This window comes from Coenobita brevimanus, chromosome 23 (genome assembly GCF_032717465.1).
Source record: "Coenobita brevimanus isolate Jiangsu-jjx chromosome 23, ASM3271746v2, whole genome shotgun sequence".
Taxonomy (NCBI): Eukaryota; Metazoa; Arthropoda; class Malacostraca; order Decapoda; family Coenobitidae; genus Coenobita; species Coenobita brevimanus.
This window is the reverse complement of record NC_136976.1, coordinates 39,060,609-39,086,581: the sequence shown is the minus strand read 5'-3', so window position 1 is coordinate 39,086,581 and position 25,973 is coordinate 39,060,609. Positions and strand designations below refer to the sequence as shown.

General features: G+C 43.6%; 1 protein-coding gene and 1 non-coding gene across 2 annotated transcripts in view; both read right to left on the bottom strand.

Moving 5' to 3' along the window:
• Positions 1-25,973, bottom strand: part of LOC145392951 (pyruvate dehydrogenase phosphatase regulatory subunit, mitochondrial-like) — an 865,738-nt gene that overhangs the window by 735,460 nt on the left and 104,305 nt on the right. The gene's annotated exons all lie outside the window — the stretch shown is intronic.
• Positions 24,404-24,522, bottom strand: LOC145393113 (5S ribosomal RNA). Its single transcript, XR_013896130.1, has one exon. It is a non-coding gene; the product is annotated as a 5S ribosomal RNA (ribosomal RNA).

Here is a 25,973-nt window from a genome sequence, read left to right as displayed (position 1 = left end):
TCCCTGGGCTATTACTTGCATTAGACAGTCAAAACACACCTTGTATTCTCTCAAATCATTCTCTGTGCTTGGACTGCCTACGGACATGCAGTTTGTTGCAAATGATAGTAAAAAGATTGACGTTTGTCTGACAGAAATTTTAGCTCTCAAGATTAAGGAAAAGAAGGTTAAAACACGAGACAAAAACTCACAATTTTTTTATGCTGTCATCACAGCCACTGCAGCCAAAGGGTTAAAGGAGGTCTAGGGGTGTTTTTAAGGGGGCAGCAGATATCCACGGATTTTTAACATTTGCAGGTGTCTCTGTTACCTAACCCCCGTGGATGTCAAGGGAGAACTGAAAATATATATAGAGTAATCCCTCTACTATCCGATGCAATTGAGTCAAAGGCATGTCCAGAAAGTGGGTCCCAGCCTCCTGGACTTATACTTATGGACCCTAACCTACCCTGACTCAGAAAAACACCTCTACAACTCCCTACTGGACATGCATAGCACCTATTTAAGACCCAATTCACACCAATAAGGGACATAAAAGATTGAAATAAATGCAAAAGCACCAGACAATGAGGTTTAGAGGTGAGTATATACAATATTAACCCACCCCATCCCGTCGATGTATGGGTACGTTGCAACGATTTGCATTTGCCAGTCCCGGCGACGTACCGGTACGTTGTGCAATTGCAAAGTGCATAATTTCGACAATTTTCAAATTTCGCGCTTGATTTGCGGTACGTATCCTCGCACGACCTTCCCCTACCTGCCACCAGGCGGGGACACTCAGCGACCCCGCGCGACCCGCGCTAACTCGCCGCTCGTCCACTCACCTGGTAGCGATGGTCCTGCTCAGACATGGCTAAGAGAGGTCTCTCAGAGGGCGAAATTCATGCCGCCCTGGACGCCTCTACAGGCGACAGTGATTCCCCACTGGACGACGAGGTTGTGGATAAAGATTATGTGCAGCCAGAGGAGGAAGAAACCACCAGCAGTGATGAAGAAGTCCCGTCTCCCAGGAAAAGGCAGTACGTGACTTACCGTGCTGCTAGAGAGGGGAAGCCGGCCAAGAAACCACGTGCAACATCCTATGCCCAGCCCCAACGTGATGTGGAACCAGATTTCGATGACGATGATGAGGACGAGGACGAGGATGGAGTCGTGGGACGTGCTGCCACGTGGTATGGACATGACGTAATAACTCATTGTGGCCCAGAGCGCACACCACGTCGGACGAGCAGGTATGGGCCTAGTATTTTGTTTGGGGAGTTAGGAAGTGCCGTGGAGGGAGTGGGGAGTGAAAGGGAAAGTGCAGGGAGGATTAGGGAAAGTGAGAGTGACGTGAGTGAATCATTGCTCTCCCTAGGTAGTGTGAGGCGACGTAGTGTATCACGTGGGCGAATGCGGGTGCGTTCAGTATCACGTGGGGTTGTGATGGAGGGGGAAGGTGGGGAGGAACCACTCCCAAGCACATCTTATGCTCCCCAATATCCCCTAACACGTGGTCGAGCTAGAGTGCGTGAAAAATCACGTGGTGTTGTCATGGAGGGGGATGGTGGGGAGGAACCACTCCCCAGCATGTCTTATGCTCCCCAATATTCCACTACTTCATCCCCACAGCCCCTTAATGTTCCTCAAGGCTGTAAGGGTAAGGGAAAGGGAAAGAGTAAAGGCAGAGGGAAGAGGAGTGACAGTGGGGAAGCCCTCCGCACTCCTTCTCCCCCACCTCCCCCACCAGGATCTCCTCCCCACCCAGACGAAGGCGGTGATGGGGATGATGGGGACGAGGGATTTGTGGGATGGAATTGGGAGGATGGGAGTGATTTTTCTCCCCTCATTCACCCCTTCACTGAGCAGGGGCGCTCTGGCTGCATTGCTCCCGGAATTCACCGTAATTCCACCAGGTTGGATTTTTTCCACCTGTTTTTTAGTGAGGCATTCGTGGAGCAGATTGTATACCAAACCAACCTTTTTGCAAGCACCCAGCACCTTGAGAGTGAAACATTGGGAACAAGGAGTAGGCATTCTATCATAAATGATTACCCTGTCTCCCTTTCAGAAATGTTCCTATTTTTTGCCCTGGTCCTTTTGATGGGTATTATACGAAAGAACAGAATTCCTGCTTACTGGACAAGGGACCCTGCTATGTTTACCCCAATATTTCGGCAAGTGATGAGCCGTAATCGGTTTCAACAAATTCTAAGTCGCCTCCATTTCTATGATGCTCATGATCCAGCAAATGCGAACGACACAGATAAAATGAGGCGAATTAGGTTGGTCTTTCATCACCTGAGGCAAACCTTTCATTCGTCATTTTATCCCTATAGAGACCTCGTCATAGACGAGAGTCTCGTGTTGTGGAGAGGTAATATTTCATTTAGGTAGTATATACCCAGCAAAAGGTACCATTTTGGGTTCAAGATCTTTGTTATGTGCAACTGTAGGACTGGATATGTGCAAGACATAGTCTTGTACACCGGTGCACAGACAGACATAATAGAAGATCGAAGTATTGGACTGTCGGGAGCAGTGGTAAAGACAATGATAGAAGACTACCTTCATCGTGGTCATGCCCTCTACCTGGACAACTGGTACACTAGCCCTCTTCTCGCTCGTTATCTTCACATGCATGAAACGGGAATCTGTGGAACCGTGAAGGTGAACCGGCGTCACATCGCCAAGGTAGGGCGGAAACTTGCCAGGAATGAGGTTGTCTTCTTCAAAGCCAACAACATCCTTGCAACTGTGTGGAACTAAAATAGAGAAGTAAGCCTCTTGTCAACAGTTCACCGCCCCTTGATGCACTGTACTGATTCCGTAGATTACCATTGCGAGAACAGGCGTCACATTTGGAACCAGAGTGTGTCATGGACTATAACATACACATGCGCATGGTGGACCAGTCAGACTCCACGATATCGACGGTAGAGTGTGCCAGGACCACGATGAAGTGATATAAGAAACTGTTCTTTCACTTGCTAGACATCACTGCTCTGAATTGCCACCACCTTCACGCCATGACAACAGGAGTTCAGGAAACCTTTGAAGGGTTTGTGAGGAAGCTCACAAGAGAGATGTTTGCATGTTATGCTGTTGAAAGGCCCCAACATTGCACCCGCACTGCCCCTATTGCCCAAACTCCCCTGAGAATATTCGGCCGCCATTTCCCCCACTCCTATCCCTCCCCAGCCAAACAGACCTAGGCCACAACGCAGGTATCACGTGTGTAGCAATTCCCGGGTGAGACTCACGACACAGAGGAAGGATACCCACTATGAGTGCGTGGAGTGTGATGTGGGTCTCTGTATTCACCAATGTTTCAGTGAATATCACACGTTGATGCAATTCTGATATGGTGTGAATGCGATAGGATGCTGAAACTATGAAGTAAATGCGACAAACAGACGCTCAGTGAAATTATCAGTCATGTTGATCTCCAAATATTAGTATAAAGTGCATACCGGTATAACATAAGTGCAAAAACTGTATGTAAGTGTATAAATATGCTGTAAGTGGAAACATACATAGCGAGGGTTTTACGATGCGATATTCGGTCGCTCAGTGCAATAAATACAGCCCGTAAATATGAAATTATTATTACTGGAAATGCTAACGGGTATAATATAAGTTCAAATTATTGTCAGTGCTGAAATATATTTTAAGTCAAAATATTCATAGCGTGTGTATAGAGATGCGATATCCTGACGCTCAGTTGAATAAGGCCCGTAATAATGAAAATGGAAGTCAACAAGTGGGAAAGTGTGTAATATATGTGAAGAATTAGTATATAAGTGTTTGAGTATTATGTTGGTCGAAACATTCATTGCGAGGGTATTTTCATGCGATATTCTGACGCTCACTTGAATAAATAATGCCAGTAAGTATGTACAGTGTAGTATAGGGGTGTAAACGTGTGTAATGTAAGTGGGAAAGTATAATTGGAGTGAATAAATAAAGTAGAAGATGAAACACGAGTGTTTGAGATTGTGGTTGCTACGTGAATATGCGCTAGCATATCGCTAAATGCCCTCGTAATGAATGTAAATAATTGAAAACATTTATAGTGGTGGAGGAAAGGTTCTATGTAAAGGGAAAAATAATAGGAAAGTGATAAAACAATTGGGTATGTTGAAATACGAGTCATAGCGAGTGCGCTTACTAAGCTGATGAGCGCTAAACTTATGCTGCATGTCATCATAATGAATGAAAACATCTGAAAACACTTACAAACAGTAGAAATTGGTAAAATGCCACTGAAACAGAAGTATACAAGTAGAAAAAATGATATGTTGACTGATACAAGAAACTTAGCATATAGCATGTTACGACTCGGACCTAACTTGCTATGCTCACGCGATGGTACCATGCTTATTTTTCATATATATGTGTTTGAAATCCATTATATTGCTACTGTTATTGTTTATTAGTTCAAATTCAATAAATATAGAGGTGTTGTGTGTTGTTTCTCCCAGTATTCACTACCATAGAAAACGTGAGCGCCTGACACGTCAATGACAGAATACGATACCTGGCGCGGGGGACCTCACCTGTTCCGACCACTTATAGACCACGGTAAGCCCTTTCTTGGTGATTTTCCTTCGTTTCTCAACCAAAGCGGAAGTTTTAGCCAAGAAAATTTTTTTCCAAAAAGGCTCGGGACTGGGGGATGTCGGAGGTGTGGAAAACCTCGGGACGTGACGGGTTGAACATTCTGGGTACTTACAACAACTCTTTGGCTACTGGACTGGTACTTATGGACCCTAACCTAGCCTAACTCAGAAAAACACCTCGCTATTGCACGTGCATAGCACCTAAGACCCTATTCACACCAAGAAGGGACAAAAAAAGAGTGAAATGAGGTTTTAGAGGTAAGTATGGAAAATACAGTACAATATGAAACATTCTGGGTACTTACAACAAGTCCCTGGCCATCTCGATGAATAACCTGCCTCCTCTCAGACTCTGACAGTTAAAAGGAGTACCTGAAGCACCTGCAGTACACAGTACATGAAGTCTTGCACTGAACTTAGTCATTTGCACTCAGAATTCCATTCTCTTAACCCCTTAAACGGGGATCGTCGCATTTGCGACGCTTGCCAAAAAGGACATAACGGCAAGCGTCGTGTTTGCGATTTGAGTAAATTTTGAAATAAACACGGGCAAGGATGTTCCAGCTGGTATTGTCTATCAGTACCACCACCCTTTAGCTACAATTAGCATACTTTACCTTTGTACTACTGACCTCCGTTGTTGCCAAGTATCGCGTTTTTCCCCCCTCCCCTCCCCACCACGGCCCAGCCAGCCTGGCTGTGATACATGGCAGCGCTCTGACTGCTCAGAACTGTAAATCTGCACTCTCCTCTCACAAGCAGTTTATGCTAATAGGAAATGCTTGTTTTCCCAGTTGTAACACTAGCTTTTTTTCGCACAGTTTGCCCTTGTTTAGCGTCAGTTTACCGCAGGCTTTCAAAGTGACATTATGGCGAGTTCTAGCTCTTCCAAGTCAGTGCAAGCGGCCAACAGGAACAAGAATAAAGTGACAGGCATAAGGCAGAATAAAAAGCACGCCGCGGTGATCTTTTGGGAAGTAATATGATTGAAAATAATGTAGTATACATGTTTTTAGCTGTGAAAATGGAAATGTTTGTTGAGTGACGGGAAGACCGCCGCCACGCTGCATGTCGGCTGTAAGCTCTGTTGATTTTAGCCTTATTTTCAGTGCTTATTGTACAAATACGGATTCCAAACTACCTTTACATTGTAGTATAAAGTTTACTGTGACAGAATGAGGCTGTGGTAGAGGGGAAACCGGGTTGCTGGAGGTGTGAAAGTGAAGATTTGGTTCCCCAACTTTCCAAGTCTCCACAAGTCCTTGGGTAGTCCACGAAGGCTCAACACCTGTCTCTGGAGAAAGCTGAATGTAAGTACTATCTGCCACACCAAGTACTGTATAATGTTCTAGGGTTAATCTCTGATTTTTGGCTATTATTTTCCTACAGGTACTCAGACTGCGATACAACCCCGCCACTCGGGGGGGGGGGTTCGACTGTTCATGGGCGCGTTTAAATGGTTAAACAAGACTTGTTCAAACAGAAAAGAGAACCGAGTGGCGAAAGAATGCGCTCAGTCAGCTGAGGTTTGTTTAGACTACAACTGCCCCGGTGAATGTAAGTACTCTGTGCTTTTAGTATTGCGAAATGGACACATACTTTAGTAAAGCAAATTTGGAAAAGAAAAGGGATAAAGGTAGAAAGCAAGATGATGATTTCTACCAAGAACTGGTTGAAATGGAGACTCACAATAGACTGGTTGAATGTGTACACAAACTGGAGATGGCTTTCAAGAATGAAATTGATGAAATAAAGAAGCAGATGCACTTGCAAAAGGAAGAAATAGAAAAACTAGGAAGGGAGGCCAACAAGAAAGACACAACCATATGTGAACTAACAGTGGAACTGAGTATACTTAGGAAGAAAATGAGTGAAATGGCAAGTACAGTAGTCAATCACGAGAGTATTATGGAAGAGTTCAAAAATTATACAGAGACAATTAGGCAAGTAAGCAGTCTGATAGACCAGAGCAGTGATATTGAGGAGAAGATAACACAGGTGAATGAAGCTGTAAAAAGCTACAAAAATTATGTGGAAACCACGTATGCTGAAATGGTGAAAGTAAAGAAAGACTTAGAAACAAGGGTAGAGGAAAAAAGCATTAAAAAGGAAGTGAAAAGAATAATCCAAAACAACCCAAAGTTAGTCAGAGATTCAGTAGATAACAAATCTATAGTAATCACTGGTATAGAAAAGGAAGAAATAAAAAACAAGATCACAAGAGACAAAAAGGAGATGGCAAATGTAATGAGCTTACTGAAAGAAGTATCAGAGGAAATCTGTAGTAAAGATATAGAGGAACACAAAAGGTTAAGGAAATATGAGAAAAGCAAGACATGACCTCTAAAGGTAACTTTCCAGAGTGTAAACACTGTGGAGGAGATATTAAAAAATGCAAAGAATCTTATGGAAAAAGAGGTGTTCAAAAATGTATGGATAAAAAGATGTCTAACACAAGAGGAAGGTTTTTTTTTCAAGAATACTCCCCCAGTATCCCTGCTTGTCGTAAAAGGCTACTAAAAGGGTTAGCGGAGGGTTAGTGCCCCTCCCCAGAAAACAACTAACTAAAAAAACAAACAATAAGCCTCGGACAAGGACTGATCAAACGATGACGACCAAGGACCGGACAAAGGACATGGTTATCGGAACGTGGAATGTAAGGAGAGCAAATGATGAGGTGAAAGCGAGAGAGATTGTCCTGGTGCTTGAGGGTGCGAAACTGGATGTATGTGGAATAACTGAAACAAAATGGGGAGGAGAAAGTGTGAGAGAATGGGAGTATGGATGGGTTATATGTGCAGAAGTAGGTGAGAATGAGAGGGCAAAGGAAGGAGTATGTATAGTTGCGAGTAAAAGATGGAAGAAGAGCATAAGAGAGTATGGATCAGTTGGATCAAGGATTGTGTGGGTAAAGTTCAAAGTTGGAATATAAATGTGGGCGACTGTGTGTGTATATGCGCCAGTGCAAGATCGTGCTAGAAGAGTGAGAGAAGAGTTCTGGACAAATGTAGACGTGTGCATGGAAAAGTTTGGAAGGAATGAGAGAGTGTTTTTGATTGGTGATATGAATGGTAAAGTTGGGAATGTGAAGATGGATGGAATAGTTGGTGAGTGGGGTGTGCCTGCTGAGATAGATGAGAATGGGAGTGCATTAGTGGACATTTGTGCTGGGAGGGGGTTGGTGATACCCAATACCCTCTTCAGGCATAAAATGATCCACAGGTATACATGGCGAGTGATGAGAAGGGTGGGTGGTGAACTGAATGAAAGGAGGGCAATGATTGATTATGTGTGTGTGGATGAAAGGATGCAAAGATGTGTAATGGATGCAAAAGCTTATAGAGGTTGGGGGAGTGCTGCACTCTGCACTTAAGTCTTTGCACTCACAAATCCATTTTCTTAACACTACACACTCTAGTCTAATTTGCACTCCATTGAACGTCAATAAAATCAGTGTTGCACTCTGCACTTAAGTCTTTGCACTCAGAATTCTAATTTCTTAACACTACGCACTGTTTTTTTTCACTGCACAATGCCGTAAATTCCCGTGTGGTCTAGTGGCAAGTTCTTGCTGTTTATTCACTGTCAGAGTCTGAGAGTAGCTGATGCAGGTGGCCTAGGGGTGAGTCGCTGGGACGTGGTGATGGACTACCTATTGCAGATGACTCTGAAGAGGGGCGCAAACTCACGTCCAGTGGCAACTGGACTGTGGCTGATGTGCTGGGCTGTGGCTTGGAGGATGAGGGCCTGTCTTGGGGGGGTAATGGTGTGGAGCCAGGGCTGGGCACAGCGGGGGTCATGGATCTGAAAAAGCTGCCAATGGTTGATTGATGCAAGGAATGATGATTTTGGCGATTAACGATGCGTTGCCTGAAAGTGCGCGATTGCTCCACAAGCCTATAAGGCCCCATCTCCCTGTCGCAGTCCAGGTGTTCCAGGTAGTCAAGAATGAACTCTACGTGTTCCCAGAGTGCGCTCAGCTTGGGGATGGCTGGAGTAGCATCACCCTGAGTGGAGTTCGTATCATTGTCGCCGTCCTCGTCAGAATCTTCAAGCTGGGTACTGACACCTGCAACTGAAGATGGAATCTCAATATTAGACATGGTCTGATACCCAGGATCGCCCTCGTCGTCATCTAATCACTCACGCACTTCGTCCACATCAACATCGTCGCCATGCGCATGTAGACATGCATGGAAGTCATCCACATCAGGGAAATCGTGCTCCACATCTGTTCTGAGAAGCAGACAAGACCAACCATTTTCTAGAGTCTTGACAGGGACTTCCTTCCATGCACTGGCCCAGTTGTAGATTGCAGACTTGATGTTGTAGCGACGAAGGTTTTCCAAAGTTCGCTGGCCTCACGTGTATCGTCCCTCCCTGCGCTTGTCCTCGTCCTCGAGAACAACCATCACCTCGTCCAGGAACTTCATTCAGTACAGCCTCTTCGTTGCCATGACCACTCCTTGGTCCATTGGTTGGATGAGCGCAGTCGTATTAGGTGGCATAAACATGCACCTAATACGGCCATTCTCAGCCACCAAGTCCTTGTCGCATGGGTGGGCAGGTGCATTATCGAGGAGAAGGAGGGCCTTTACCTGGTCGAGCGGGATTCCCAGTTTCTCCATCTGGTAATGGATGGCCTCCTTGATGAAATGGTGGTGGAACCAGTCTTTGAAGATGTAGGCTGTGAACCATGCCTTCAAAGAATGGTACCAAACGACAGGAAGGACATCCATCACCCCATGAAGACACCGAGGCTGTTTTGCACCACCAACAATAACGGGCTTAAGCCGGTGCATGCCGTTAGCATTGGCACAACACAAAGCAGATATTCGTTGCTTGGAGAGCTTGCGGCCAGGTACATGCTTCTCTGTCTCCTCGGCTAGAGTGTTCGTCGGCAAAGAGCGATAGAATAAACCAGTTTCGTCAGCGTTGTAGACTTGACCGAGAGTGAGGCCCTCCCTGTCGATCAATCCCTTCACCCTGTGACGAAACTCCTCTACTCCATCCTCGTTGGCATCCAAAGCTTTGCCGTGAGACTTACAGTTGGTAAGGCCGTGTCGTAACTTGAACGTGAAGAGCCAACCCTCGTATGCCTTGAAGTCTAGGGTGTCATGAAGCCTTGCGAACTTCTCAGCAGCAGCCTTCAGCTCCATGCCACGCACCAGCACACCAGCGGCACGTTGCTGTCGATACCAAATCAATGTGGAGCGGCCGACTTCAGCATACCGGGGAGTAAACATCATCTTCCTCTCCACGTTGCGTTTGTTCTTCGACGAGAAGTCAGCCGTGTACTGCATGAGTTTGTCATGGGATCTCTTGATATCAAACAAAGTAGATCGAGCCAGGTTGAATTCACGGAGGATACATGAAGTTGACCATCCCGCGTCCACCTTGTCCAATATCTCCCTCTTCTTCTCCAGGGTCAAAACCACTCTCTTCCTCTTCTCAGCTGGCAGGGCCATCATCACACACACTAACAAGAGGCAGGAGAGCAACACAGAGCCTGCAGCAAGTAGGGCACCACCACAAAAGCGAGCACGTGGGCGGCCATGATGACGAGCGTGCACTCACAACAAGAGACGGGCAGTAAGTGGGGAGGATGCATGGGCACTCTAGCAGATGGCAGTGTAACTACGCACCAAAACACAGATGGTCCGCATGGTGCGTACAGTGTTCAAATTACAGGGGGAAAAATGTCAGATTTTTTTTTTATTTTTTGCGATTTTTGGGCAATTTTGGGAATATTGATCCCGGGACCAAAATGTCCAGTAAGTGGGTGTGCGGATAGTACGGGGATTACTGTATATATATATATATATATATATATACATACAGTCCTTACCCACAGACAGCGAATTCAGAGTACGCGATCCTTATTGTACGCGAGGACCTATTCTTTATCGAATTTTAGTGTATTTTTTAACAGTGATGTAAAGTGAACTCGTAATAGGTGAGACAGCAACGAAGAGTGGCCCACATCCGGGGTTTACCCCGAGCACACAACATTGCCACCCTAGGAAGCGCCAACCACCAGTGATGGAGGGTGGAGACTTGTCGATGAGCCATTTCCTGGCGAGGATCACGAGGATGATTCAATGTCTGAGGTGTCATAAATAGACTTTGAAGGGCTTATGAACAAAGTGAGTGCATTAGCTAGTGAAAGTGTCGAAAGTGCTGGTGACTAGAGTGGTGAGGAAAGTGGTGTGTTGAGTGGTGCAGGAGTTGCACACTAGGGTTCCAAGACAATTCGCCGTCAAGTCAATTCGCCATCAGACAATTCCCCGTCAAAACATGGACAATTCCCTGTCAGTATACTTATTATCAATTAATCAATACTTTAGTAAGTATATTTCAGGGGGATCTATAAAAGTCAATGTTCAATAGCACAGGCTTTGGATATTATTTTTTTAGTTGCACCTTTAATCAATATTCTATCTATCTATTGCCAGACGCCTCAATCCCGTTTGGGGTGGCCACAAACAAATTGCCTCCAAGTCGCCCTGTCCCCCGCCATTTCACTGCCCTGCTCCCAACTCACACCCCCCTCTCTCATATACCTCTCCACCCCATCCCTCCATCTCATCCTCAGCCTCCCCCTCCCTCTTCCCCCCTCCACCTCACTCACATACACTCTCTTCATCAGTCTTTCACCCTCCATCCTCTCCACATGGCCAAACCATCTCAGTGTGTTCCTCATAACGCTTCCTATCACATCCACATCCACACCACAACGCTCCTTTATATCGTCATTCGTCAGCCTGTCTCTCCACGTGACTCCACAGGCTCCTCTTAAATAACTCATTTCCACTGCTCTCACTCTTGACTTGTGTCCTTCCAACAATGTCCAAGCTTCACTTCCGTACGTTAGAGTTGGTATCACAATACTGTCATGTAGCAACTTTTTCACTTCCATGCTCACTTCCCTGTTTCTTATCACTGCTTTCAAGGAACCAGCAACCTTTCTTCCCTGCTGTACCCTTTCAAGCACTTCATCCTCCAAACTTCCATCCTTACTCATCACTATCTATCTATCTATCTATCTATAGCCCGACGCCCTAGTCCCGCAAAAGGGTGGCCGCAGACAAAACGCCTCCAAGTCACTCTGTCACCCACCATTTGACTCCCCTCCCCCCAACTCACCCCCCCCCTCCCTCATATACCTCTCAACTCCATCCCTCCACCTCATCCTCGGTCTACCTCTCCCTCTCCCTCCCTCCACCTCACCTACATACACCCTCTTAGTCAGTCTTTCATTCTCCATTCTCTCCACATGTCCAAACCACCTCAGTGTACTTCTCCTAATCTTTTCAACCACATCCACATCTACCCCACAACGTTCCTTCACTTCTTCATTCGTCAACCTGTCCCTCCACGTCACTCCACATCACACTACCCAAATACTTAAACGTACTCACATTTTCCAATTCCTCACCATCCAACCTCGCTGTACATTCAGTAACTTCACCTCTCTCAAAGACCATCACTTTACTCTTCCCTACATTCACCTTTAGGTTCCGTTTCCTACACACTCTCTCAAACTCATCCACCAAGCCTTGCAGCTCCCCTTCGTCTTCACTCAACAACACAGTATCATCTGCAAACAACAGTACAGGGAGTTTCTAAACACTATCCTCTCTCACCAGGGCCACTCCAACATCCACTACCCTACCTTGTACCTCTTTTATTACCCCATCCATGTACAGATTGAACAACCATGGAGACATGACATCCCAGTTTCAAACCAACTTTCAAAGAGAAAAATTCACTTAGTTCACTATCCACACGCACTGCAGCCTTCGCACCATTGTACATACTCTTCACAGCATTCAACAACTTCCCATCTACTCCATATATTCTTAACACTTTCCACAATCCTTGTCTATCCACCCTGTCATATGCTTTCTTAATCAATATTGATTAATTAATAAAAAGTATACTGTATTTATAGAATGACAGGGAATTGTCCAGGGTGCGAATTGTCCTGATGGGGAATCATCCATGTTTTAACGGGGAATAGTCTGACGGTGAATTGACTTGATGGCGAATTCTCTCCTGCACCACTCAACACACCACCTTCCTCACCACTCTCGTCACCAGCACTTCCGACACTTTCACTAGCTAATGCACTCACTTCATTCATAAACCCTTCAAAGTCTATTTCTGACACCTCAGACATTGCATCATCTTCTTGATCCTCCCCAGGAAATGGCTCATAGACAAGGCTCCGCTCTCCATCAATGGTGGTTTAATTAACTTGTTTCTTCCTTGCTGTAGTCGCCTTTGAATAATTCTAGCATCACCCATAGCTGTCTTCATTAATGACAGCGAACTGTCTTGTTATTCTTGTGACAGCGAATTGACTTGATGCCAAACCTTCCCGAAACCAAGTGGTGCAGGAGACAAATCGCCTGTTGTCCTCTTGGGTTAAGGTGAGCAGCCATATTCATGTTGGTTTAGTTAAGCCACATCCTTGCTGACTTACTAAAGCCATAAAAGCCATAATCTTGTTGATTTACTTTATCTTAGGTAATATGTCTTAGATAGTTTCCCTGTACAGTACAATACTTAGGTCTGAAAGGAGTCTCAAGGGTTGCCCATGAAGGGGGGTGCTGCCCATATGTAAATTTTCCCATGAGTTTATGTATTCAGAGTACGTGAATTCCTAGTACACAACGTCCTATTCCGCCCATATAGGTGCATACTAGAGGGATGTACTGTGTATCTATGTATAATATATATATATATATATATATATATATATATATATATGTACAGTATCTATATATATATATATATATATATATACAGTACCCTCGCGTCCAGCACGGTAATATTGTCATGCATGGGTCACATGTTGGACCAAAAACGTGTTGGACTAACAATAGAGCTTGTGGGGAAAAATGAATTATGTCAGCAACCCTCGGAAAAGTCACCCTAAATACCTACCATATACCTATACATATATTGGTACTATTGTAATTATAATAAATGGTACTGTGCTATGAATGATAACTAACCTTTTAGGATAGTGTTGGTGGGCTTGCTGGGAATGGAAGGTGGTATCCAAGGCTGTAGTTAGTCCTACTGGGTCCCCGGAGGATGGCTGCTGGCATCACTAGCAGGTAATGGCTGTTGCTCCTCCTCAACCTCCCTCATAAATCCTTCGAAATCAAACCTCCCTCATAAATCCTTCAAAATCACACTCAGAATCACTATCTTCGTCCACAGCCATGGAAGGTCCTGCTTCTGCCTGCCCTAGCACTGTAATCCTCGGGAAAGTGCATGCTTCTCACACTGGTGCCAGAGCCCCATCTCGTGACTGTGGAAAGAGATTGCTGTCGCTGACTCAATAGAGAATAAGGAGAAGCAACTTTGTTTATAAACTGGTACGCACGCCGATGAGAAGGGTTTCAAAACGAATGATATTTATTCTAAAATATTAATATGTATTCAGTGTCAGGCTAAATGTTCACTGCTGTAGTACGATACATTCTCTGTCGAGTCACCTGGGTTTTGGTCACACTGTTTTCCCCGTCGTATGTCGGCAGGAATCCATCCAGATGAATTCCAAATGCCCGTGGTATCGTTGGCAATTTTGCCACATTACCGTTCCGATTTACCATCGTATCCTCGGCAAACCTGGTATGAAGTGCCGTGTGATAGCCTTCGGCTGCCAGGATCTTGTCTTCAGTTTTTTATTACGATCACGTAGGCTTCATTCATGTCGTAGGCCTTGGCAATGTCAACTTTCCTCTCCCCTTTCTTCTTCCTCTTGATGCTTTCTAGCTTGGTGGCCTGAGGGAGGTGCCAACGCTTCCTGGGGTTCTCAGAAGGCTTCCTAGGCATCATGAGCAGGGGAAAATGAAGTAACAAGGGCAGAAAATGCAGCAAGAAAAAAGCACCTTCCAATGCAATTATGCGCCTGAGTGGCACTGTGGCGGGAGAAATGTAAACAAAACATCACGTGACACCAGAAGCGTTTTTAATTAGGCGGCATCACGATCACGTCACGATAGCGGGCGGGGAGGGCTACTTGATCAGAAGTTTTTCATTGGCTATCATCATCATGGGAATGTCTAGTATGACCGTGTTGGACCGGGGGTGATCGTGCTAGAGTGAACTCTGCGGATTTCGCCCACTTCTCAAAGCTCTGTGTGTGTTGTGCTAACACACTCGTGTTGCAGTAATTAAATCGTATTAAATAATACTAATTAATTGCTCTCCGTGCTGGACCCGAATCGTGCTGGACTAACGCGTGTTGGACGCGAGGGTACTGTATATATAAATATATATATAAATATATATATTGTATATATATATATATATATATATATATATATACATTTATATATATATACATATATATATATATATATATACATATATATATGATATATGCATATATATATATATATATATATATATATATATACACATATATATATATATAAATATATATATTTTATATATATATATATATATATATATATATATATATATCATCATCATCATCATCAGCTGTTTGAGTATCCACTGCACGACTGGCCTATCTCGACCGAAGTCGGGACGATACAGCCAATGTATCTCTACCAAATGGCTTAGGCTGTCTAGTAGTAGAGATTGTATGTAGGGTGAGAAGTGCTTGTTAGTGTAATTGTAGTGTTGGAGTGGCTTTGGATGTGTGTGTAGTCTGTGAACCAAGTGTAATCGGCCCACGCAAGCCGACTGGGTGCAAGCATACTTTATAGTAAGCGACACTGGTTCAACCACAGCACCCCTGGTGTCCGCCAATGCAGTACGTGGCCGGGTGAACACTCCCAAAGTTTACTACCCTGGCGAGGCGCGAACCCTGGCTCACCCGTGTACAAAACGCACACTCTACCACTGTACCTACCACAGAGGCTCGATATATATATATATATATATATATATATATATATATATATATATATATATATATATATATATAGATAGATAGATAGATAGATATAGATAGATAGATATATATTTCATTTTTCATTCATTGCCAGACGCCATGTATCCCAAACGGGGTGGCCAAGGCTTAGAGTTAATTGTTTTACAGGGAGGGGCACTAATCCTCCACCAACCCCACTTGACAATACATATACAAATATGTATGTATCTATCTATCTATCTATCTATATATATATATATATATATATATATATATATATATATATATACATATGTATGGTAGAGTGTTAATTATGAGAGTTAGAGAGGGTACAGAGGGAGTGATTGGTGATGAGCAGTGTGGCTTTAGGAGAGGGAGGGGATGCGTGGATCAGGTGTTTGCTGTGAGACATGTGTGTCAAAAGTATTTAGCGAAAGGTAAGGATGTGTTTTGGGCATTTATGGATTTAGAGAAAGAGTATGATAGAACTGATAGGGAGGCTTTGTGGACTGTTTTAAGATTGTATAGACTTGATGGTAGGTTAAAAAAAGGGGTGAAAAGTTTTTATGTAAATAGTAGAGCATGTGTAAGAGTGGGAAATGCTGTGAGTGATTGGTTTCCCGTGAGAATGGGGCTGCGACAGGGTTGTGTGATGTCGCCATGGTTGTTTAATATTTACATGGATGGTGTTGTAAGGGAGGTGAATGCAAGAGTTTTAGGTGGAGGTCTGAGTCTGGTGAATGTTGATGGTGGAGAGTGGAATCTGAAGCAGCTGATGTTTGCAGATGATACTGCCTGGTGGCTGATTCAGAGGAGAGATTGAGACAGTTGGCAGAGGAGTTTAGAAGGGTGTGTGAAAGGAGGAAGTTGAAAGTAAATGAGAATAAGAGTAAAGTGTTGAAGTGTACGAGGTTGGTAGATGGTAGGGGGATGAATATAGTTTTGAATGGCGAGTTGCTTGAGGAGGTAGAGTGTTTTAAATATCTAGGGTCACATGTTGCTGTGGATGGAAGAATAGATGCAGAAGTGAAGTTTAGAATAAATGAAGTTGGAAAGGTGCTGGAAGGAAAGAAATAAGTGTTTAGATGTCGTTCGCTTAGAATGGATATATAGAGAGGCTGTATGAGGGTGTTGTGGTACCGACTGCGTTATATGGGGCTGAAACATGGAATATGTGTGTAGCAGAGAGGAAAAGTTTGAATGTAATGGAGATAAGGTGTCTGAGGAGTATGTGTGGAGTGATGTGTATGGATCGAGTGCGATATGATGAAGTGCGAAGAAGAACTGGAGTTGTTCAGGAGATGGCTGGTAGAGCTGAGCAGAGGGTGTTGCGATGGTTTGGGCATATGGAGAGAATGGATAATAAGCGATTGGTGAAAAAGATAACTAGATCTGATGCGAGAGGTGTAAGGCTGAGAGGAAGACCACGAATAGGATGGATGGACAGTGTGAAGAGAGCGCTGGATGCAAGAGGGATGTCTGTTGAGCAAGGAGTGGCTGTGCGTGACAGAAATAAATGGAGAGAAATTGTGAATAAGTGATGATGCAGCCCTGAGGGGATATTCTCCCGCATTTGGTCTGATCAGCTTTCACGTCAGGTGCAGGTAAGGGGATGGGTCTGTTATGATGCGGCAGGGGTAAACCAGCTCTGCTGTCGGGCCCTGCTGCGGATGTCACTGATTGCACTGCGCAGTTGACCCTTGTGCGGTGTGGTGCGGTAAGGATCTGTCCGTTCTCCCCTATGGGGCTAAGATGCGAATGAATGTGTTTGAATGGATGAGTAAATGGGGAGTGTGTCGTCCTGTCTCGGCTACCTCCCTTTCCTTGGGGGAAGCAGCCTAGGTATATAGATAGATAGATATATACATATATATATATATATATACATATACATATATAATATATATATATATATACATATACATATATAATATATATATACAGAATATAAATATACACACACATATATATATATATATATATATATATATATATATATACATATGTATACATAATATAGAGTGTAACGCTACGTATGACAAAAACTTACACCAATGATCTATCATGCAATTTTGAGTATAGTTTGTTCTATAATATATACTCTCTGAGACCCCAGTTCAGTACCCAGCATTCGGCTGTTAGGGTGTAAAAGTATAGAGGCTGCATAGGTGCCATTGTGTGAGAGCTTCGCAGGGTGATGGGAGACGAGTATTATTAGCTTATACTGTAATGTACATAAAAATCCTATGTCCTATCAGTACAAACGAGTTTTAAGAAGAAACTTGACGAAGTCTATTGATTCTTTAACATCGTCATGCATTCCTGCAATTCTTTTGCACAAATCGACTGTAAATTAAGGATTAAATTCAAATTTTATGGCTTGCGAGAGAGTAGAGAGGGAGTAGAGGGGCTGGTGTGTTGTTGCCAGTTATGTAATGTTTAGTTTGTAGGATATTGCTATGAGCATTATCATAACACCTACAGCTCATTCAATGGAAAAACATTACTGTAATGAGTGACTAGCATTCCTTTAAGTCAGGAGTAATATTATTATTCATTACAGTTTTTCTGCTGCAAGTAAACGTGGCACCATTGCTTTCATATGATGACGTGAGAACAGTGACACAGGATTGCCAATGTAATGACTAAGCAGCTAGACCTACTTCTTGCTTCTACCTAGCGGCACTATTTAACATCTGACAACATGATATCTAGCTACATTCTGGATATTTTTGCTATTTTTACATGATATTCTAGAGATTTAATTGCATTTTCTTGCGATGTTTTGCAGTTTTTACTATCTAGCGACATTCTAGCAAGTTTTCAGGACTAAACTAGCAAGATCGATTATAAGGACTTGACAACCCTGCGTCCACTGTCATTTGCAAAGGAAAATTTGCAGGCGAGGCACACACTTCAGATACTGTTCTCCGCGTTCAGGTGTTCGCTGGGTTCAGCTTGTTCATGAAACAGCATGCCACATACGTACAGCAATGAAGAATATGCAGATATCATCTATTTTTATGGATTCTGTGATGGTAATGCCAGTGCTGCAGAGAGGAATACACGTGGAGATACCCAATCGTGCCACATTTGCTTGCAGCGGAAAAATTTTTATAAATAATATTCTTCCTGACTTAAAGTGAGGCTAATCTCCCTTTACAATAATGTTTTTCCACTGGATGAGCTGTGGGTGTTATGATAATGTTTGTAGCAGTATCCTACAAACTAAACATTACATAACTGGCAACAACACACCAGCCCTTCTCCTCCCTCCCTACTCTCCCGCAAGCCATAAAATTTGAATTTAATCCTTAATTTACAGTCGAATTGTGCAAAAGAATTGCAGGAATGCAGGACGATGTTAAAGAATCAGTAGACTTCGTCAAGTTTCTTCTTTAAACTCGTTTGTACTGATAGGATATGAGATTTTTATGTACATTACAGTACAGGTAACTCGCACGGAACACGATCTCACGGAACACGCTCGCAATTATACACGGTAAGGGCTGGGATACATATAAGACAACGTAAGATTAAAAAACCATTGTGAAAACTACAAATTAACGCAGGAGAGGCCTTTGAAAGATCAAATCCTCGAACGTCACCGCAGTGCGCGGTTTGTTTTGATTACGTGATGATCTAGGCGGGAAATTATTCAGTGAGTGAGACATTCCCGAGTACAGTAGCACAGTATTTGTAAGTTAAATATTTACAGTACTGTACTGTTCTGGTAAGTTTATGTGCAACTTAAAGTAATATTAAATAACGTTAAAGCAAGAAATAAAGTCTTATAACCAGTTTACCTGATAGGCGTCAGAATATTGCCTTTTTTATTTGTTCGTTTTTTCCACAGTACTGAACAGTATGTGTAAGTTAAATATTTACTGTTCTCGTATGTACTGTACTTGTAAGCACTTAAATAAAGTTAAATCATTAAATAAAGCCTTGCAACCAGATAACCCGAATTATATGATTACCCATGATCGGCGTCGGAATATTGCCTTTTTTGTTTGTTCGTTAAACTCTTACTGTACTGCTTTTCTACAGTACTGTATTTGTAAGTTAAATATTTACTGTTCTGGTATGTACCTGTAAGCAATTAAAGCATTAAATAAAGCCTTGTAACCAGTTAACCTGATTTATATGATTACCCATGATCGGCGTCGGAATATTGCCTTTTTTTTGTTTGTTCGTTAAAGACTTATAATAAGAGAAAAATACATTTTTGTCTTGGTATCTTTACCTATCTGCTCAGGTTTGCTGTAATGGTTTGCAACTTGTAGAAAACTGTGAAAACTTTCGGGAAGTGAACGAAAATATGGGACATGACCTTGACTTCACCGTCTCATGTATCATCTGTCAGTTCACCACCGGCTATTGTGAAGAGTGGATGTAAGATTTTTTCGCTCGTGGCCATGCCTAACCACACATAGTTACACCCATTATCTCGACCCAGACAGAAAATACAACCTTTTTCCTCCCTTGCAAAACACAAACAACCACCCTGTTTACGAGACAGCAATATATATATTGCGAAAATAACAAGGTAAAATGATAAAGATGAACGTAAAATGATAGAGAAAGATGAACATGTTATGACGGAAGAAATACGTTTTCCCTGTCTGTAAACGTATTTATTTCTGCTTTGTATCTGTATTTGTAATAATTAGACTTATTGTTAGTTCTGAAACTGCATTACGATTCTATTTTTAGCCATTCTCGTGGTGTGGGAGCTGGAAGTTGTGACACAACTTCCTTATTGCTAATCGGACTGACCCTCCACTTTATTCTCCCGTGGCAGAGTCTAGCCTTGGAGGACGTGCAGTTTTCTCATTTAGGACTGAAAATTCAACTCTTTTGCTCCCTTTTCCAAGCATGGGCACAACGATAACGTAAAAAATAACTCAAAACTACCATAAACATATATCAAAAAGGTGAAAATGTATTCATAACATTTTTTTTCCAGCCATTCCTAACAGATTATGTACTGAAATCATTCGATATCACAGTACTGCATTTCTAAGTTAAATATGTACTGTTCTGGTATGTACTTGTAAGTTAAAGCACTGGTACCAGTTAACCTAATTTATATGATTACCTATGATCGGCGTCGGAATGTTTCCTTGTGTTTACGTACAGTATTTGTGTGTTGAAGTTTTGCTCAGGAGTACTGTATTTGTGAGTTATAACATTAAATAAACCTTCTAACCACTTAAAGTGCTTTCTAGTGACAGATAACAGCAAAACAACACATTTGGGGGGTCTAGGGAGCAAAATACGGAGTAGTTTAAATATATGCGATTTCGCACCTAACACGGCACGGTAGGAACGAAACCCACGTGTTCCGTGCGAGTTACCTGTATAAGCTAATAATACTCGTCTCCCGTCGCCCTGTGAAGCTCTCACACAATGGCACCTATGCAGCCACTAAACTTTTACACCCTAACAGCCAAATGCTGGGAACTGAACTGGGGTCTCAGAGAGTATATGTTATAGAACAAAATACACTCAAAATTGCATGATAGATCATTGGTGTAAGTTTTTGTCATACATCGCATTACACCTTGTATGAATATATATATATATATATATATATATATAAGTAATCCCCCCACTATCCGATGCAAGAGCGCCAAAGGCAAGTCGGAAAAGTGGTCCCGTCCGGATAGTGGGCCTCAGCCTCCTTGACTTATACTTATGGACCCTAATTCAGAAAAACACCTATACAACTCGCTCTGGACATGTATAGCACCTATTTAAGACCCAAATCACACCAATAAGGGACATAAAAGACTGAAATAAATACAATAGAATCATAAAACGGTTTTTGAGGTAGGTTTATTAAATATTAAACATTCTGGGTACTTACAAGTCCCTGGCTCCTGGACTGGTAGTTATGGACCCTAACCTAGCCTAACTCAGAAAATCACCTCCTTACTGCACATGCATAGCACCAAAGACACTACATATTCACACCAATAAGGGACATAAAAGAGTGAAATGAGGTGTTTGAGGTAAGTACAGTATGGGAAATACAGTACAGTACAATATGAAACATTCTGCATACTTACAGCAAGTCCATGGCCATCTCGATGAATAACCGCCTCATCTCAGACTCTGACAGTAAGAAGGATTTCCTGAAGCACTTGCAATACACTGTTCATGAAGTCTTGCACTTAACTTAGTCATTCACACTCAGAAGTCCATTCTCTTCACACTGTGCACTCTTGTCTTACTTATGCTCCACTGTAACTTAATAAGTGTTACACTCTGCACTTTAAGTCTTTCCACTCATAAAATCATTTTCTAAACAAAACACACTCAAGTTAATTTATGTTAAATTTAGAGTCCAAAAATTGTTTGTCTTTTCACTCAAATTTCTAATTTCTTAACAATATTGTATGCACTGTTTTTCTTTCGCTGCACAACACTAAATACCCGTGTGGTCTAGTGGAGAAGTTCTTGCCGTTTAATCACTGTCAGAGTCTGAGAGTATCACAGGGAGGTGACCTAAGGGTGCGTCGCTGGGTCGTGGTGATGGCGTACCCACTGCAGACGACTCAGAAGATAGACGCAAACTCACGTCGAGCAGTGACTCCACCGTGGCTGATGTGCTGGGCTGTGGCTCGAAGCATGAGGGCCTGTCTTGGGGAAGCAACAGAGTGGAGCCAGGGCTGGGCACAGCGGGGTTCACGGGCCTGAAAAAGCTGTCAATCGTTGATTGACGCAAGGAACGACAATTCTGACGATTAATGATGCGCTGCCTGAGAGCATGCACTTCTCCACAAGTCCCAAGGACCCCATCTCCCTGTCGCAGTCCGAGTGTTCCAGGTAGTCCAGAATGAACTCTAGGTGTTCCCGGAGTGCGCTCAGCTTGGGGATGGCTGGAGTAGTGTCATGCTGAGAGGAGTCCGCATCATCGTTGCCATCCTCATCAGAATCTTCAAGCTGGGTAATGACACCTGCAACTGAAGATGCGATCTCGATATCAGACAGAGCCTGATACCCAGGATCGCCCTCGTCGTCATCCAACCACTCACGCACTTTGTCCACATCAACATCGTCCCCATGCGCATGTAGACGTGCATGGAAGTCATCCACGTCAAAACCTAGGAATACGTGCTCCAATTCCATTCCGAGAAGCAGACGAGACCAACCATTTTCTAGAGTCTTGACAGAGATTTCCTTCCATGCACTGGCCCAGTTGTAAATGGCAGACTTAATGTTGTAGCGGCGAAGGTTTTCCAAAGACCGCTGGCCTCGCGTGTCCCATCCCTCCCTGCGCTCGTCCTCGAGAACAACCATCACCTCGTCCAGGAACTTCCGTCGGTATAGCTGCTTCGTTGCCACGATCACTCCTTGGTCCATTGGTTGGATAAGAGCAGCAGTATTAGGTGGCAGAAACATGCACCTAATGCGGCCATTCTCAGCCACCAAGTCCTTGTCGCACGGGTGGGCAGCTGCATTGTCGAGGAGAAGGAGGGCCTTTACTTGGTCGCGTGGGATTCCCAGTTTCTCCGTCTGGTAATGTATGACCTCCTTGACAAAATGGAGGTGGAACCAGTCTTTGAAGATGTAGGCTGTGAACCATGCCTTCAAGGAATGTTACCAGACGACAGGAAGGACATCCATCACCCCACGAAGACACCGAGGCTGCTTTGCACGGCCAACAATAACGGGCTTAAGCCAGTGCATGTCGTTAGCATTAGCATAACACAAAGCAGATAGCCTTTGCTTGGAGAGCTTGCGGCCAGGTACACGCTTCTCCGTCTCCTTGGCCAGAATGTTCATAGGCAAAAAGCGATAGAATAAACCAGTTTCGTCAGCGTTGTAGACTTGACCGAGAGTGAGGCCCTCCCTGTCAATCAAGCTCTTCACCTTGTGCCGAAACTCCTCAACTCCATCCTCGTTAGTGTCCAAAGCTTCGCCATGAGACTTACGATTGGTAAGGCCATGTCGTAACTTGAACACGAAAAGCCAATCCTCGGATGCCTTGAAGTCTAGGGCGTCGTGAAGCCTTGCGAACTTCTCAGCAGCAGCCTTCAGCTCCGTATCACGTACCATCACACCAGCAGCACGTTGCTGTCGATACCAAATCAACGTGGAGCAGTCGACTTCAGCAAACTTGGGAGTAAACATCATCTTCCTCTCCACGTTGCGTTTGTTTTTCGACGAGAAGTCAGCCGTGTACTGCATGAGTTTGTCTCGGGATCTCTTAATATCAAACAAAGTAGATTGGGCCACGCTGAACTCACGAAGAATGCGTGACGAAGACCATCCCGCATCTACTTTCTCCAATATCTCCCTCTTCTTCTCCAAAGTCAAAACCACTCTCTTCCTCTTCTCAGGTGGCTGGGCCATCATCACACACACGAAGGAGAGGTACGAGAACAGCAGGAGTGCCTGCAGCAGGTAAGGCACCACCACAAAAGCGAGCACGTGGGCAGCCACGACGACGAGCGTACACTCACGACAAGAGACGTGCGGAAAGCGGGGAGGATGCAGGGGCACTCTAGCGGACGTCGGAGGAATGACGCACCAAAACAAAGCTGTCCCGCGCCGCATGCGCCAAGTTCAAATTACGGGCGGGAAAAAGTTGGACTTTTTTTCGAATTTTTTGCGGTTTTCGGACCATTTTGGGGTTATTGGATCCCAGGACGATTATGTCCGGTAAGTGGGGATGTCCGGAAATTGGGCGTCCGGATAGTACAGGGATTACTGTATATATATATATATATATATATATATATATATATATATATCATTCATTCATTGCCAGACACCATGTATCCCAAACGGGGTGGCCAAGGGCTTAGAGTTAATTGTTTTACAGGGAGGGGCACTCATCCTCCACCAACCCCACTTGACGTAGGGATGCCAACAGCATCTGGTGTTCCCAGGCGGTCACCCATCCAAGTACTAACCAGACCCAACGTTGCTTAACTTCGCTGATCGAACGGGAAGCGGTGTACTCAACGTGGTATGGCCGTTGGCATGTATATATATATATATATATATATATATACCTGTACAGTAATCCCCGTACTTTCCAGACATCCCCACTTACTGGATATTTTGGTCCCTGGATCCAATATTCCCAAAATGGGCCAAAAATCGCAAAAAAAAATTTAAAAATCAGACTTTTTTCCCACCCGTAATTTGAAATTGCCGAGCGGCGCCAAACAGCTGTTACACAATGGTCCCTTCACCCCTTCCTTTCTCCCCCCTCCCCTGTCAGGGTTGCCATTTGGTATTTTTCATTACCAAATGTGGGCCAATTTTGTGTGCGCTTGTGTGCATGCGTGTCTGCATGTGTGTGTGTGTGTGTGTGAGTGTCTGTGTGTGTTTGCAAAGCAGTGCACCCAACACATGAGGCCTGAAATGGCCGTTGTTAATGATTTTGTTTTACTGTCAACGTCAAAATGCATTAATTTCTTGCTGCAGCGTGTTCATAGGTATATTAAATCTATCTGTGGGAAATATTTCCCCCCAGAGCAATTGTGCTCTCTAAATTTATCATAGTTATCCCTGGTTAAAGGCAGAGGATATATAGAGACTGTTGTTAATTATTCAAGCGGTTTTAATAACCCAGAAACGACGTTCTCTTTAATAATTCTTGTTATTGATAAATTAAATGCTACTGCATTTAACCCCCGTGGACAACTATGCATGGTAAATACATGTAATTATGTGGTATTTTCCACTGACCTAAACTGCGTCTGCGCGATAGGTGACGTGGCAAGCAGGGAAAGATTCCCCTGTTAAGGCAGATGTGGAATTAAGATATTTACATAGTTAAAGGGAATATTTGGTCTAACTTTGGTTTAAGTGGAACTAAGATTAATTTGTTAGATTTGCCCTGTACATATCATGATGTAATTTAACTGTATTTAGTACTGTAATTAAATAAGAGTTGGCAACCCACAATGCGATGAAGTGTTGGGGCTTGCCGCGTTCACGCACTCTGCTCCTAGTTCTCGTGGAGTTAGCACGGTTGTAGATACACACCATAAGGACGCTTGCTTGCCCAAGCAACTATACCAGGCAGCCTCATCGTCATCGGTTAACGATCACTCCCTCTTCATATAGCTAAGTAACCTTTACGAATTGGCCAATTCAAGGGGGGATTAGCGAAGAGATAGATTAGAAGATAGTATTGTAGGTGAGTTAAATTTAATTTACGTTTCACCTAACTCTATGAGACTTGTTTGATTTACTTAGACAACTTTAGGGAAGAGTAACGACCTACGAGTTGTTTACCAGAAAATTTTTGCATAGCGGTGTCCCGCCAGGGATACCGACTTGGATACATTAAACATTTCTCACATTTTGGTGCCCAGAAAGAGGGCACCGATTTTTTTTACCAGAATTACTCAACATTTTTCACACTATCTATCTATCTATTGCCAGATGTAGTAATCCCATGAGGGGTGGCCACACACAAA